The sequence below is a fragment of the Clarias gariepinus genome, chromosome 13 (assembly GCF_024256425.1).
Source record: "Clarias gariepinus isolate MV-2021 ecotype Netherlands chromosome 13, CGAR_prim_01v2, whole genome shotgun sequence".
Taxonomy (NCBI): domain Eukaryota; kingdom Metazoa; phylum Chordata; class Actinopteri; order Siluriformes; family Clariidae; genus Clarias; species Clarias gariepinus.
Window position 1 is genome coordinate 21286688 of NC_071112.1, and position 15465 is coordinate 21302152.

At 36.4% G+C, this 15465-nt stretch overlaps 1 protein-coding gene across 9 annotated transcripts in view; it reads left to right on the plus strand.

Moving 5' to 3' along the window:
* Positions 1-4637: 4637 nt before the first annotated feature.
* Positions 4638-15465, plus strand: part of kidins220a (kinase D-interacting substrate 220a) — a 65662-nt gene continuing 54834 nt past the window's right edge. For 5 of the 9 annotated variants that reach the window (XM_053509291.1, XM_053509288.1, XM_053509289.1 and 2 more), the window contains exon 1: positions 4659-4853. The gene's annotated coding sequence lies outside the window, so the exon portion shown is untranslated. Of the gene's footprint in view, positions 4854-7204; positions 7226-9673; positions 9750-15465 lie in introns of those variants that run through there. The other 4 variants (XM_053509285.1, XM_053509293.1, XM_053509287.1 and 1 more) reach the window with 4 other exon arrangements.

Sequence of the window (15465 nt, forward strand, 5' to 3'; positions counted from 1 at the left end):
TTGTTGACCATTCATTAAAGGTAAATAATCTACTGAACCTCTCGATTCCTCGCTGAAATGTGGAAAGCGGTCCAGATATGATGATCCTTGTCGTGGGTGATTTGCTACAGACCTTCTCAACCAGGCTCCTGAAGTCCTTCATTAGGATCTCCGTTTGCCTCAGCCTGGTGTCGTTAGTGCCAGCATGAGGGACCACAGCTACGATGTTCTCCCTCAGGCCGCGGTCACCTGTGAAGCGACATCAAGAACATGAGCACCAGGTAAACCGCGAGTGCGCACCTTACCTTTAGCCGTGGTAGCACGGACGTGCCGGACGATGGAGTCTCCAAATATCAGCGCATCATGTACTGTCTCACGAACAGGGGCGAAGCAGTTTTGGGTCGAGATCTCGAAGACGGGTGGAGGAGGAGGGGACGAAGTCCTCGTCCGGGGCCTGGCGTGCATCTTACGCTCCGTGGTAGCCCGGCGCCAGGGTGAAGGAAAAGTTAGAACATTAAGCTGGAAAAATAGTCAGTCTGGCACAGCGTCTTTGTCTCGGAGAAATTTGCAGTGTTAATCAAGCATGAAGCAGACTAGTTGTAGGTAGCATCATCATATAGGACAGCTTTAATCAGACAAATTTAATCCAGTTATATGGGTTTAGTGTGGACTGGTTGTGTGATCAGTTCCATGACTTTTAATAAAGCAAGGTAAATGAAATCAACAGATGTAAGTCTATGTGTAGATCTTAAAAAAAAAAAAATTGCAAGATGTTCACAAAAATCATTCCAAGACCAAAAATTGCAAGATTTAGCCAGTAACGCAACCAACAGAAGTGCAGGTGATGTTATTGAGCCATCAGAGCCATGTCCAAGCTGTCAGCCGATACATGATCTATGTGAGATATTTGCTGGATGACCAGGTTGGTTGCTTTGTTGCTCACAATCCACAATGCACTTTACAGTAAGGTGTTTTTTATTCTTTTAATTTTTTTCCCCACTTTGAACGTTTCTGCGAAGCCAAAAGATTCCTAATGTGATTCATAATGTTACTATTTGTCATCATGCTCATCAACAGTAGATGGAGATTAAACAATATTTGCCTTTGTAGGATTTTCTCAGCCTTTTTTCTGGGTAAATTCAAGTGTCATAAAGTAATGTTATTACTATTGTTTTTTTTGTTTGTTTTTTTCAATTCTGGCTGTTATAAATTCTGAGATTGTTTTTTTCTTTCTAAACACTTTTTCTGAACACTGTGATTTTTACCTTACTCAGATTATATTTTAAAGAAATAATTGTAACATTCTAACAAATCTAGGATGATTTTTTTTGTGCTGCTTCATCCTGTATTGTTTGTCTTGTGTGATAGACTGGATGATTAAAATGTTCATGAATGTGCTTCTAGTAAAGGGACGCTTATTTAATATTAAATAATTCCCAGTGTGTATAAAACAGGTGATGTCACGAAATAGTTCTTGCCTATCTGGCTGTAGAGCTGTACTCATTAGATTCAGCTGGTTCTGTTAAAGTTTGGACCAAATATGTGGCAGGACTTTTACTTTCTGCAGCCAAATTATCCACCTCTTCACAAAAATGTCTAAATTCCAGGAATTTTCAAGGAAATTGTGAATTTATGTATGTACTATATATGATCTAAAGGAAGAGTCTTTTTGATACTATGAGCAGCTGGATCCAGCATCTTCCAAAAATGTTCGGGTCACATGCTCACAGTCAAAAATTAAAGTACCTTACACCAAAACATACAGTACACAAAAACTTTACAGTGGGCACCCAGACTGGCCGTCAGGTCATAATGTATGTTTATGGACTTTAAAACTCTTTGAAGATGAGTTTAGGATGGGTACCATTTGGGTGTTAAGATTTTGAATGGGTTCTCTAGTCCTGCATTCTGTCCTCTGTCTATTAAAATAGTACACTAGTATTATCTCTAGTAACAAAAATTAAATAGTGTGATAATACAAAGTGGCCCAAATGCTCAAATCGACAGCCTCTGACTCCACAGCATGTTTGTATACTGAATACAAGGACGTTGAACATTCCCTAATGTCTCAGAACTGATGTTGTTTCATGCAGAGATGATTTTGATAGTCTGCTGATTTTAGATGACCTCAAAAAAAAAAAAAAAAAAAGGCTTGTTAGGTCTGATTCTCTTCTTGTTAGTTTTGGGGACATATTGGGTCTGTAAATATAACATTTTATATTAGGAAAGATGCCTATGGATCCAAAACTTTGGACCACCCTGTATGTGTTTATACTACGTCGGATTTGGAATATGGAATGGCATTCTTAATTGGCAAGCAACAAAAAGGTCAAAAGTCAACCAACAGCTGGAAAATTGATGCTTACAGTTTTTTGGAATCCTCAAGGGCCAGAATTAGAGCATTATAAGAAAAAATGTTCAACAAGCAACAGTGCTCGTTACAGCAGGATGCTTATTAAAGAGCTGAAAACTAAACTTTATATTAAACACAGAGGACTGCTATCCTTCACAGCGCATTGTGATCTTGCATGACAATGCACGTCCACACCCTTCTGCCCACAATATCATTACTCTGCGAGTAACGCCTCTAACTCGTTTTGCGATACTAAAGCATCCTTCTTATAGTCCTGGTCTTGCTCCATTAGACTTTGCCCTGTTTGGTCCCCTGAAAGCAGTGAAAGATTCTGATAAAGACAGCAAAAAGTCTGAAAGTTAAAATAGTTAATTTTACAGAAATTTGCCATTTGCGGATAATTTTTGACTCACCCTCGTACAATGATAAATTTGTGATATTTGTCACGAATCAGGTCTGAAGATCAAAGTAGCATGGCTAAATTTGTTTAAAGCAAAAATGGTTTAAAATAATTTTATTTAGGCGATTTTATTTTTCAGGTTCTTGACATTGCGCTTTAGATAAATCATAACATACACTATATGGTCAAAAGTATTTAGCCAAACCTGCGATGGCATTGTATCCAAATACATATACTTCAATATGGAGTTTACAGCTAAAACAGATTCCACTCTTCTTTTTGGATTTGCACCCCGATTTTTCTTTACCTGCTACAGTATTTCTTCAATAACATTAGGAGGAACTATGTGGTGACACACAGCATGGAAACACATCCTCAGCATCCATGTTCTGTTCCTAACATGCTTAATTTAGCTGACGGGTTATATTTATTTAGGGAACATTCTGATTCTCTGTCCAATGTCCAAAACTGCAGACAGATCAGACTTACAGGAGCTGTGAAAGCTTTCAGAAAAAAATAAAGTAATAAAAAAAACTCTTTGCTAATATCCAAGTGATAACAAGGTAGGGCTGTAGGACGTCTTTGGAACTGTACAAACTAAAGACTTGTTGGAGACGTTATCAGGACAAGAGACCTATTTGAGACATTTTTAGGACACATTAAAGCCAACTAGTAATAAACATTGTCAGGACTGATTTACTTAAGACCTTTTACATCCATCCATCTAGGAACATCTATAGTTTAACTAGGGACTAGTTGAGGTCAATGGTGATTCCACTCTTCTTGGAAGGCTGTCCACAAGATTTGAATGTTTCTGTGGGGATTTATGCCCATTCATTCTGTAAAGTATTTATGATGTCACACTGATGTTGGACGAGAAGGCCTGGCTCGCAATCTCCGTTCCAGTTCATCCCAAAGGGGCTCGATGGAGTTGAGGTCAGGGCTCTGTGTTAGGGCCAGTCAAGTTCTTCTGCCTGATAGAAACACTTCAATTCAATAATTAAAAAGGCAAATACTTTTTAACATATCTTTATAAATAAAAGAAGGGTTTTGTCTGTACATTGTGCGGAAGTCGCTCTTTCAATTATATATTTGTGTTTCATACATTGGATAATCAGAAACCAGTCTCAGAAAATGGTCTGTCTGTCTGGATATCTGTCCAGCCAGATTTTGTCACTGCATCATGCAAAATTGGCTGGACAGAATTTAATCAAACTTTTGCAGTGCTTTGATATCTGCCTGAAGTTAAACCAGCACGATAAGTGAAATTAAAATGCTTTAGTAAATGCAATGTTATGAACAGTTATGTTGCAAATTTAATAATCTACCTAGAAGCTACTAATAAGCTACTTGCAATGTAAACCAACACTTGATATGATTTATATAAATTATAAAGGCTTAACTGCATATTTTTACTGGGAATAGTTCTTAGTGAAATAACAGCGCTAAAGTATCCTATCTACTTTTTTGATTTCTCATAAGTGATTCGCTGATGACAAAAGAATTACAGCTTAGCGTAAACAATGTGTGAGATACTCAACCTTACACAATTTAATTTCTTTGTATTAATAAGTTAGGCAGAGGGTTATGCAATAAAAACAGACAGGCAGACATCTACTGTATGTACTGTAACCTGAAATAATAATAATATAGCTGATTACATTACAGCTGATCAGCTTGTGTGTGTGTGTGTGTGTGTTTAGCTTTAACCTTTTAACTATTTCTACACACTCTTTTCTCGTCAGCTAGTAATGTATATAATACACTAAACTATTTTTGCCCTCAAATTTGGACCATGCAAACTTGTGTGCACTGTTTAAACTCCTGCCTCGAGTGGGCGGGGACTCCAGGAATCCAATTTAAGCCCCGCCCACCATCTAACGTACATACTAGCGTACTAAGTAGTATAATGCTGATATAGCGTTAACGCCGGCGTGCTGCTCCTGGTGCGTACTGTTTACATACACTGTCAAGTAAAGTAGCTTGTTTTTGACAGAGGCTTTAATAAGACCACTCTGCTGTACAAAATGGCTGTGCTTATGTAGGCATACAGACGGAACACGCTGAAGACTGCTGGACAGAAGCCGTGCACTGACTCGGGGGTTCATTAGTATAACTTCGGTAAGTAAAAAGTAACTTGACAGCAAAATATCGCCGCTTGTAAAAACGTTACAAGCATTAGGCAGCTGTGGATTTTTTTTTTTTACTTGACTGTTGTTAACGTGTTTGACAGCAAGAAGAACTGAAACGGCTTTATAAATAGCTTTTAATTTAAAAGCACCGGCTCTAACCGTTAGAGCCAACGGTGCAGTTTAGAATAAAAAAAAAAAAAAAAATTCGGAGTCACACGTCATCACGTGACTATGACCGCAGAGCTCGCGCTTTCCACATTAACAATATGTAGTAGTTAAATGGATGTTTCTGGAATGTTCATGAAACTGTTCAGCCTGAATGTATAGCCAGCATGACTGATATTATGTAGCCACAAAGTGGATTTGCACCCTGATTTTTCTTTACCTGCTACAGTATTTCTTCAATAACATTAGGAGGAACTATGTGGTGACACACAGCATGGAAACACATCCTCAGCATCCATGTTCTGTTCCTAACATGCTTAATTTAGCTGACGGGTTATATTTATTTAGGGAACATTCTGATTCTCTGTCCAATGTCCAAAACTGCAGACAGATCAGACTTACAGGAGCTGTGAAAGCTTTCAGAAAAAAAAAAAAAAGTAATAATAAAAAAAAAAACCCTCTTTGCTAATATCCAAGTGATAACAAGGTAGGACTGTAGGACGTCTTTGGAACTGTACAAACTAAAGACTTGTTGCAGACGTCATCAGGACAAGAGACATTTTCAGGACACATTAAAGCCATCTAGTAATAAACATTGTCAGGACTGATTTACTTAAGACCTTTTACATCCATCCATCTAGGAACATCTATAGTTTAACTAGGGACTAGTTGAGGTCAATGGTGATTACCACTGTATTTATTCCCATTTTACGACCATGGTAGGACCTCTGGTCAACAATCTCACATGTATTTACACGCAACTGGCAATTTGGGAACGCCATGAATTAGCCAAATTTGCATTTCTTTGGTCTGTGGGAGGAAACCAGAGTACTGAAAGGAAACTCACCAAGCACAGGAGGAACATGGCAACTTTACTCATAGACCTAAGGCAAGAATTTAACCTGGACCCTGGAAGTGCTAGCCACAAAGCCACCATGCTGCCTTAAATCCTCATAGAAAAATAATTTGTAATATTTTTATATTTTATGAACATGATTTAAAGACTTCTTTAGGAGTCTTGAGTTTCTCCAGACCACCTGAGGGCTAGTCTGTGTGCCGACTAAGAATTGACTTCCTCCGAATGGAAAGAGTAGTCTGAATTTTTTTTTTTAATTTACGGGTAGCGCCAAGATTTTCAGCTCTAACTGATTTCCCTCTCTCCAAAAATCTTAAAATATCAGTGGTTGGATAAGAGCTACCTTACCATTGATTTCGCAATGTGGTGGACAGTGGAGACGAGAAGTAAATCCAATCAAAAAGGGCACAACCAAGTGATAAAACATGATCATCATCATTATAATCACCTTTTTCAGTACTACGTGCACACAGCAACATTGTTAATAACTGTACTACAGAGTTTTTTTTTCTTCTTTTTCTAACTTCCAATAAAACGCTAGCGATTTTCTTGTCTGCTGTATTAAATGATAATTTACACCCAAAAGAATGATCTTACCAAACCAGTGCAATGGTCAGGAGTGTATTGGCATAGGGCTGGGCTGTTAATTGAAAATGAATTTAAACTAAAATTAAGAACCTCTACCCAGTGTAATCTAGTATTTTTCATTTCTGTGATTTCTGATTTTAAAATTCTGTTAATACTTCCCCAGTTTGTGTGTGTTCATACACTGTCCCCTTAAAACTTATTAGCAATTGTCTAGTCATGTGACTCCCTGTCCAGTCTTCAAAATGGAAGCAACATGGAGGAGAAATCAAACACAGACTGAGCAACTGATCAAAATAAACAGTCATTAATGTGGTAAAATATTTAATTAATCATCATATTGAATTAAGGTCATATTACTCAGTATTAATTGGACCAGTAGAATATAAGTGTTGTGTTAGACACTAAATTCCCATTGCGTCATTGACAGAGAGAGGGATCATAAAAATACTGTTTATTGTTTAATGATTTATTATCTGGTTTAATGCTTTTGTCTTTTTCATATTTCACAAACGAAAAGCCTCGAAAATCCTCCACCCCAATACACACTACCACACAGGAATTCATACACAGGAATACATTCCTGTGTTAGGACAAACCTGAAATAGATAACTGTTGATTTAATGTGCACACTAGTTCCAGTGTCCCCGGTTTGATCCTAACCTCGGGTTACTCTCTGTGTGGAGTGTTTCCTTTAGGATCTTGAATTTCAAGCTGGTGGATTGGCTGTGCTATATTGCCCCTAGGTGAAAACTGTGAGTGTGTGTGTGTGTGTGAGCGTGTGCATGTTGCTCTGTGAGGAGCAGGGTGTGTTCCTGCCTTTCCTTAGTGTTTTCCGAGGTTAAGCGCTGGGTCCACAGTGACTCCAACCAGGATAAAATACAGGTGAATGAAATGAAGGAGCATAATTAAGAGATGTACTGCTTGCGCTTTTTACAGTTATAATATACCTAACATTTCTGTCAGAGCACCCTTTTTCCATTCTTTTCCATAAAGAGGCAAGCACAGTATTAAAAATGTGGAGTTAGAAACCATCTGTCTCTTTAAATAGAAGGAAAGAGGATGATTTACATTTTGAAGAAGATATGCAAAAGACTTAATAAATGAGCCACTGTTCTGTTTGGCATGATGAAATATCATAAGGTGCTCAATAAAGCAGTAAATTCTAGGTAGACTTTCGATTAAATTTTTACAGATTATCACAGATCACAGATTATCTCATTTATCTTTTAAGCACACACACACACTCAGTTACTCACTCACACACTACAGGCTATTTGGACCAATCTGGCCATTTAGCCCAATCTGTTTGTGTTTGTACTGTCGGAGGAAACCCACCAAGCATAGAAGAGAATATGCAAACTCCAAACACACAGACCCAAAGCAGGACTGGAGTGACTGACCACAGTGTTATCCACTACGTCACCATGCCGCTTTACTCATCAATAGACAACCACATAATGTTTTGTAAGTTAGCCTAAACAATATAATAAGTGTGAACCGTACTGTACCTGTCACGGAAACACCAGGCTACACCTTCGTTCCTAGTTCTTACCTAGTGTGAGTTTAAAAACTGCCGTAAATGTGATGAATAATAAAACTAGGCATATATATTTGAGCAGAATTACACCCCAACCTTTTATCAATTCTTGGACTTTAAATCTACAGGTAGTCCCTGACGTATGAACAAGTTTCGTTTCGTAAATCTAATATGTTCTTAACACCGACAAAGTGAGTCTTGTACACCTTTGACACAAATATACAATGTAAAGCATACCAATCCACTTAACTAAATCTCTGTCCCCTTTCCTCACACTGTCATCATGTGGACAGAAGCTGTACCTAAAGAAATTAATTTCACAAATGTAACAGCCTTTAAATCGTGAGGGGAATCCCGGACACCATTTTGTCTTAGAGTTGTTTTTCACCGTATTGGACTGTGAACTTTGTCTTGTTGAAGAATTTCTCAAAACTAGGGTCATTTACTATTAGGACAGCTTTACTGACTGATTCATTGAAACTGGGGAGGCCGACTAATTTCTCCTGCACCCCTACACGCACACACATACAATATACCGGACTTTTGACATTTTATACATTCACTTACAAACTGAAAAATATTGTATATAACTGAAAATATTGGTATCTGGTGCACTGCAGTGTCTATTTTTTATACAATACACGTGAACTACTTCTGTGATTGAACCGGAAGTAGAACCGCAGTCCGTTCGTATTTGAAGAAATTCGTAAATCGTGAATGTTTGTAAGTTGGGGACTAACTGTAATGGAAGAAATTTAAACTAAGCCACTGGTCCAGATTGAATGCTGCACAGATGGTATGGATGTGTGACTTATATATTGCTATATTGTAACATATTGATCGACTGCACAGCTGCTCAAATGTCATAATCTTGATAATCATTAACAAGCATTAGACTACACAGACCAGGATCGCAGGAAACTGCAAGTAAAAATGACCAAAAATGTAAAACTAATGTAAATGTTACTTCTAACTCTTCTAATAGTAACACACCTAATGGTAGTATGTACGTTCGTTAGTTTTTACATTTGAAAATGAAAACAGGACAAACAAGAATTATTTAAATGCCTACTTAAAAAAGCTGTTTCTTCTTATTTCACCACACAAAGTCTAGAAATCAAATGGGATTCTGAATATAAATATGAAAAAGAATTTCTGCTTAAGCTACTGTAATACTCTGGAAGAATATTCTGTTTTTATAAAGTGTACTGTAATATCAAACTCAACACATCTTACAGATCTCCTATCTCAGTCATGTTGGTAAAATATTGGTCTCCCTCCTTTACCATCACCTTCTTTCTAAAGCACACATACACTTTTTCTTTCCTTTATTTGCTATTGCAGTTTTATAACATTCATGCCAGTTCGTAGTACATGGCACACTTGAGCAGATAAAAAGTGATTCTGTATCATTGATCTTGAAAATGTGTTCCAGAGCTCTAATAGATTTAATGTATATTAATCCGGGCACTTGCTGGCATTGGGTCATGTCAGGAGAGGTGGAGGAGGAGGAGGAGGAAGGGTGTTGCTCTATTTGGAAGAGTAGAGGAGGAGTGTGACCGTGGATGAAAGGAGGAGGGACGTTATTGTCCGGAAGAGTGGAGGTGGGGCATTAATGTATTCAGGAGGAGAGAGGAGGTAGGATACTCTTTCATCCCTGAGTGATCCTCACTCGTTGGTGTGCACTCTAAAACAGTGAGAGAGCATCAGCCACACACAGCTTTACCAGAGACCATAAGGTGAGTCGCCAGACTGCAGGTTTTGCACGCAGAAGGTGTTTTGAGTGATTTCGGAATAGCGATAATGTTATCTGGCTTTGTGCTCAGCAGTGGTGTGTGTGTGTGTGTGCGTGTGGGGATGGGTGCTTGGGCTTGAACCTTGCTCAGTCAATATTAGGCCACAGAGATCATTCGCTCAGCTGATTGGCCCCTTGTCAGGCATCATGAGTGCACTTACACAGGAAGGAGCAGCTGCTCTGGGAAGCTTTGGGGCACCACAGGGTGTGTCAGGGTTTCAGAGCTACAAACAAAGCCTCAGCAACATGATTTTCTTATCGTTTTTTTTTGTTGTTGTTTTTTCGTCAGATGGTGGCCATTTGAAGATGATAATTTTATGAGTTTAGACTCATTAGCTGAGTCAGCACTTTACTTTTGGCATCTGTTATTTCTTTATTAGAGGTTAACTTGTAGCCTTGTTTATTTCATATCTTATCCTCATAAGAATTTGAGGGAAACGCTAACCTGCATAAATGTATTCACATTTTTGAAGACTCTCAGTGGCCTGATATTTTTCGGGCTTATTGATATTGTTTTTGTGTAGTGCGAAGATGCTTTTATGTAAGGGAAAGCCCAGTTTTAAAGGTTTTGATTGGGAGAATCGCTTTGGAACAAATTTATGTTGTTTGCACAATGTTGCTGTCGTATACTTGTCATACAAGTAGAAATGGCATTGTTTAGAGAGGTAGAGTGGGGCATGTGGGATCAGTGACCTTGATCAGAAGAAACTGCACTGGATGTGGCATTGAGTAAAAACTTATGAGTTTATATGAGACATTCACCCAATTATCCTATGCTTTTAGATTAAAATCAGTAACGCTATATCACTGTTTGTAATATTCATCATTTGGTGATTCGGGTGAATACTGTAACAATTCTGAATGTTTCAATAATAGACTTTGAACTAGCTGATTTGACATACAATTAGCCGCTAATTTAACAAAAAAAATAAGTAACCTTGGAAAGATGCTTTAGAAGACCATTTCTAGGACCTATTGATTCTATTCATATTTATATTCATGTACCAAAGCACATTTTGATGCTACTGCTGTCGGTGATGATATAATAATAATAATAATAATAATAATTAGGGCTGTATTATTTGATAAACACTCATTTGTGATTGTCACACCTATTGCGATTGAAATTTAAACTGTAATATGTAACTATTAAATGTACCATTTAGTATTCAAATATATTTATCTAGGATTTATTCTATGTATCTAACAGGAAATTAAGGCACATATAAGCTCATTAAGAGGATGTTTGCCAATATTTATTTAACAAATCAAAAGTATAAAAAAAAAAGATATTATTAAAAAATTCCATAATAAGGGGCGCTATTGCATGGCAATGAAGTAAGACGTTTTTGGCTTGTGCTTTTGCCGAACTCTTGTTTTTTATATAAATGGGCGCTTTATTTTACAAAACTATATAAAATATGATGTGATTTTCACTTTTAAATAAGGGGATCATATGTGGGTCAATGCCGGAAAAACTACACAAATATAAATACGACGTATCATCCAACACTAGGCCCAAATAATAATATTAATAATAATAATGATGATAATATTGTACTACTACTATCAACAATAACAATAATAATATCAGGTAGCACGGTGGCGTAGTGGTTAGCACTGAGGCCTCGCACCTCCAGGGTTGAGGGTTTGGATCTGTGTCTTTGGGGTACTCCAGTTTCCTCCTCCAGTCCAAAGACATGCAGGTTAGGCTAATTGTGATTTTCAAATTGTCCATCTGTGTCTGTCTCTGTGTGTGTGTGTGTGTGTGTGTGTGTGTGTGTGTGTGTGTGTGCATGCTTGTGTCCTGCAGTGGACTAGCACGACATTAATATTGATTTAGGGTGTAGCCTGCCTCGTGTCCAGAGTCTCCTGGGATAGGCTCCAAGCCTTCTGTGACCCTGTACAGGGTAAGCAGTATAGAAAATAAGTGAAAGAGAGTAATAGTAGCAATACTTAAAAATAACTTAATTTACAGGTTGTAACACCCTTCATGCAGTTACAAAAAAATCAATAAGTAGAGAAAAAAATGCAATAGTAAAATAGAGAAATATATAATGATAATGATAATAATAATATAAACATTGACCTTAATAAAAAATATAAAAAATGCATTGTTCTTTTATTACATTGCATAATACTTACAGTAATACACATTTTTCACCCTATTAAACTTTATGTAATCATGTTAAGAGAATATCTTGTGTCCGTGCGGTACACTGCTTTAAAATGGAGCTAGATTATGTGTTACTGTTAAAAATGGAGCTGCACATTGAAGCTTCCTCAGAGATTTCCAGCTTTACACAACATGCACTTCATGGCAACAGTCACTTAACTACACTGTAGCTATTTCCATGACTGCTGTTTCTAAATAATAAGGAAATGAAAAGCTCTGATAAGTCGAACTTGACTTGATTATTATTATTATTATTTATTTTTTTACATAAAGACAAATATGGAAATGTCTGTTATTAGCAGGGTAAATTGGATGACTAATAACAAGCTTGGAAATAGTATTTTTCAATTTATTCTCAGCACTTTTTAAGTTTGTCACAAAGCCTTTGTTCAGTAATGGTTCACAGCCTTTATAATTTTTTAATGAAAAAAAAAAAGTTTTAAAACCAACAACAAAAAAACTAAATGTGGGTGTACATAGTGCAACACCACAACAATTCAAACATATTACTGTTACTACTAAGAGCATTCAGATGTTACAAAAAGGAAGTTCTTAATGGTGGGTGTTCAAGATTTTTAAGTAATATTACGCAAGTGAGGGTGCAGTTACAGTACACCGAATATTAGGACGGCTGTCAGGCAGAAGTAAGTCATCGCCATAACGATATTCAGTATAACAGAGCTATACTGATTTGTAGAACTGTTTCATAAATAAGAACACAATTTTTAATAATTGACATGTTGGAAATAGAACTTGAATAATTTCTACTCACCTGTTACCTAGTTCACATTGATTTGTACATTTCTGTTAAAGGTGTTCAGAGTGGTTAAAAACCTGGCTCTGTGCAGGTCACTCAAGTTCTTTCACTCCAAACTTGGCACAGCTTGTCTTCACGAAGCTCAGTTTATGCACACAGGCAGTGTCTGTCATGCTGGAACAGGTTTAGGGTTCTATCCATTTTCAGGTGCTGACACAATTTCAATTATATTGCTGCTGCTGTCACCCACATTTTTATATTTTTATAACTCACAGTTTACAATTTTATTTTCTACATTCAGCAAAACCTGTGTAATGTATACACATTTCGTAATTTCATACGGCCTACATTTTTATTTAAATTTTACTTGAATTGAATATTCTGCTTTTATATTTTAGTTTAATTCTACTCTATAGTGCAATTTTTTTCACTATACTAAAATGTTTCTATTTCAGATCACGGGAAGTCATATAAGCATTTCACTGCATTATCATACTCCATATGGTTGTGTGCGTGACAAATAAAATATTAATTTTGGCCATACAGTGTATTATTGCAAGTAGACAGTATGGTCTTTTGCTCTGTAACTCAGTTTAATGTCAGTAAGTATTATTTTATCGTGATATGAATATAAAGATTTTGATCATTCATACTGGCAGCTCCAGAATTATGTCCATTAATATAGGAGGAATTCAACTTTTACCCCTGAAATTTAAACAAATAACACAGTCTTCTTTTTATAAGAACTGCTGAGGATACAGAGGACAGAATAAAAGACCACTTCTCAGTACACAGGTTTTCAGTGTGGTTTCAGCACCCTGTATTCCATGTTAAAAGCTTGATTCCTTGACCATTTAACCATTCTTTGTGGATTTGGACAAATCAATTAAATTACTGTCCTGTTGGAGGATCAAAACATAACCCAGTTAAAAGACCTTGGTTTATATAGCTTCATTTTCATTTAAAATCATTTACTAAAACTCCTAAGTCCAGGATGTCTTATATCTTAATGAGGTTCATAGAACATCGGAGGAAAAAAACAGTCCCACATTACCACTCATTGTCCACCAACTTAACAGTGGGGACAAGTCTTTTCAAAACACAGCATAAATTCCAGCAATGTCTGGTGAACTTAAGGTGCTTACATTTGTACACAGAAGGAGCATAACACAAATCATGTCTTCCAAATAGTTTGGTGGCATAGGAGTGGTGCCTGAGTACAGATATATTAACTACAGAATGCTTCTACAAATCTCCAGCTGTGATCGTTGGAATCATAGACATTTGCTTGCCATAACTATCAAATTATAAATCCTAAAACATACTTTACTGTAAATGATATTTTTGTCTCTTTCATGTTAAAGGTACAATTATTTGCATTTGGCTACATTAATTTAGCAAAATCTAGGGAAGAGTATGATTTGTTAGCAGCCAGTAATTTTGAGTCAGTAATGCTTATGCAAACATGAAATAAACCACTGATTGAAGTCACCAGTTATTTAACTGGATAAAGCGAGGATGATTAAGGTTGGTGCTGAACAATTAATCATGAAAAAATTCATAATCACAATATGAAGCTGTGTGAATATTTAATTGCAAAAGACTACACATCATTTAAATATGTGATTTTTCCGTTTTTTTATTATTATTATAATTTTTTTTTATTAAATTATGCAGGCATAATTAAGAAGGATTTGATTGTCAGAACAGATTGAGTTAAATGTGATCCCAGGTCACTAAGTCCACTTTTAAATCATGTCCCGATTTAGCTTTTGTGCATTAAACAGATTAGACCCCTGCTTGCATTGCAGTGGTAAACAACTTGAGGACTTCAAATTTCATTTGTACAGAATGCATTAACATAATGCTATTACTTACCTTTGAACAAGTTGAATAGATTTTTTTTTTACTTTAAATCAGTCAAGCTTTACCCTAATCAGAGCTGATAAAGCCATAAATCTACTATGTTGTTCATCATTAGCCGGCGCAGTCAATCTTGGCTGTGTTCAGTGCTTCCTTGAGAACATTTCTCATTATTTTATATTGGAATGGAAAAGTAGGAGACATCTTGTCTGCCAGAGCTATACAGCAGCACTAATAAGCAAGCCAAGCTTGGAAAATAATGAGGTTGTTCTCAAAGTTTTAGAATATCTCTATCTGCCAAATTGACCAGTTATCACATTAATATCCCCAAAATAACAGGACAGTATATTGGTAAATTTGTAGAACTCTTGGTTTCTCTGTTAACAGCATAGCATTTGCAAATTATGTTAAATTACAGGAAAAACAAAATATTTTAAATTGGTCTAATGTGATCTGTAAAATGATTAGCTTCCCTACATACCCAAGCTCTAGTAATTTAATCTCTTGAGATGTGAATGTAATTTTTTCTCAACTATACTGTCTATCTAGCCTTGTATGATCGTTATATGAGGACCTTTAGGTATGATTGTTTTGCCATTCTTCTTTCTGTTTGAAAACATTCATTCATTTCATAGTTATCAGGTGCTGATTAAGAGAAAGGAGCTGAAATTGCAATGTACACAATACTGTAGAGTCTAAACAATTTAAACAATTAAAATTTGTAAATAAATTTAAATAAAAAAAATAAAAATGTACAATTAAAAAGCAACACAATTGTCTAAAAAAAGAATCTCTAAGGACTAGGTATTTTCTGCAGAAAAAGTGTGTACAGTGATTCTAGCTTAGGCTCTGGATTTGCTCCAT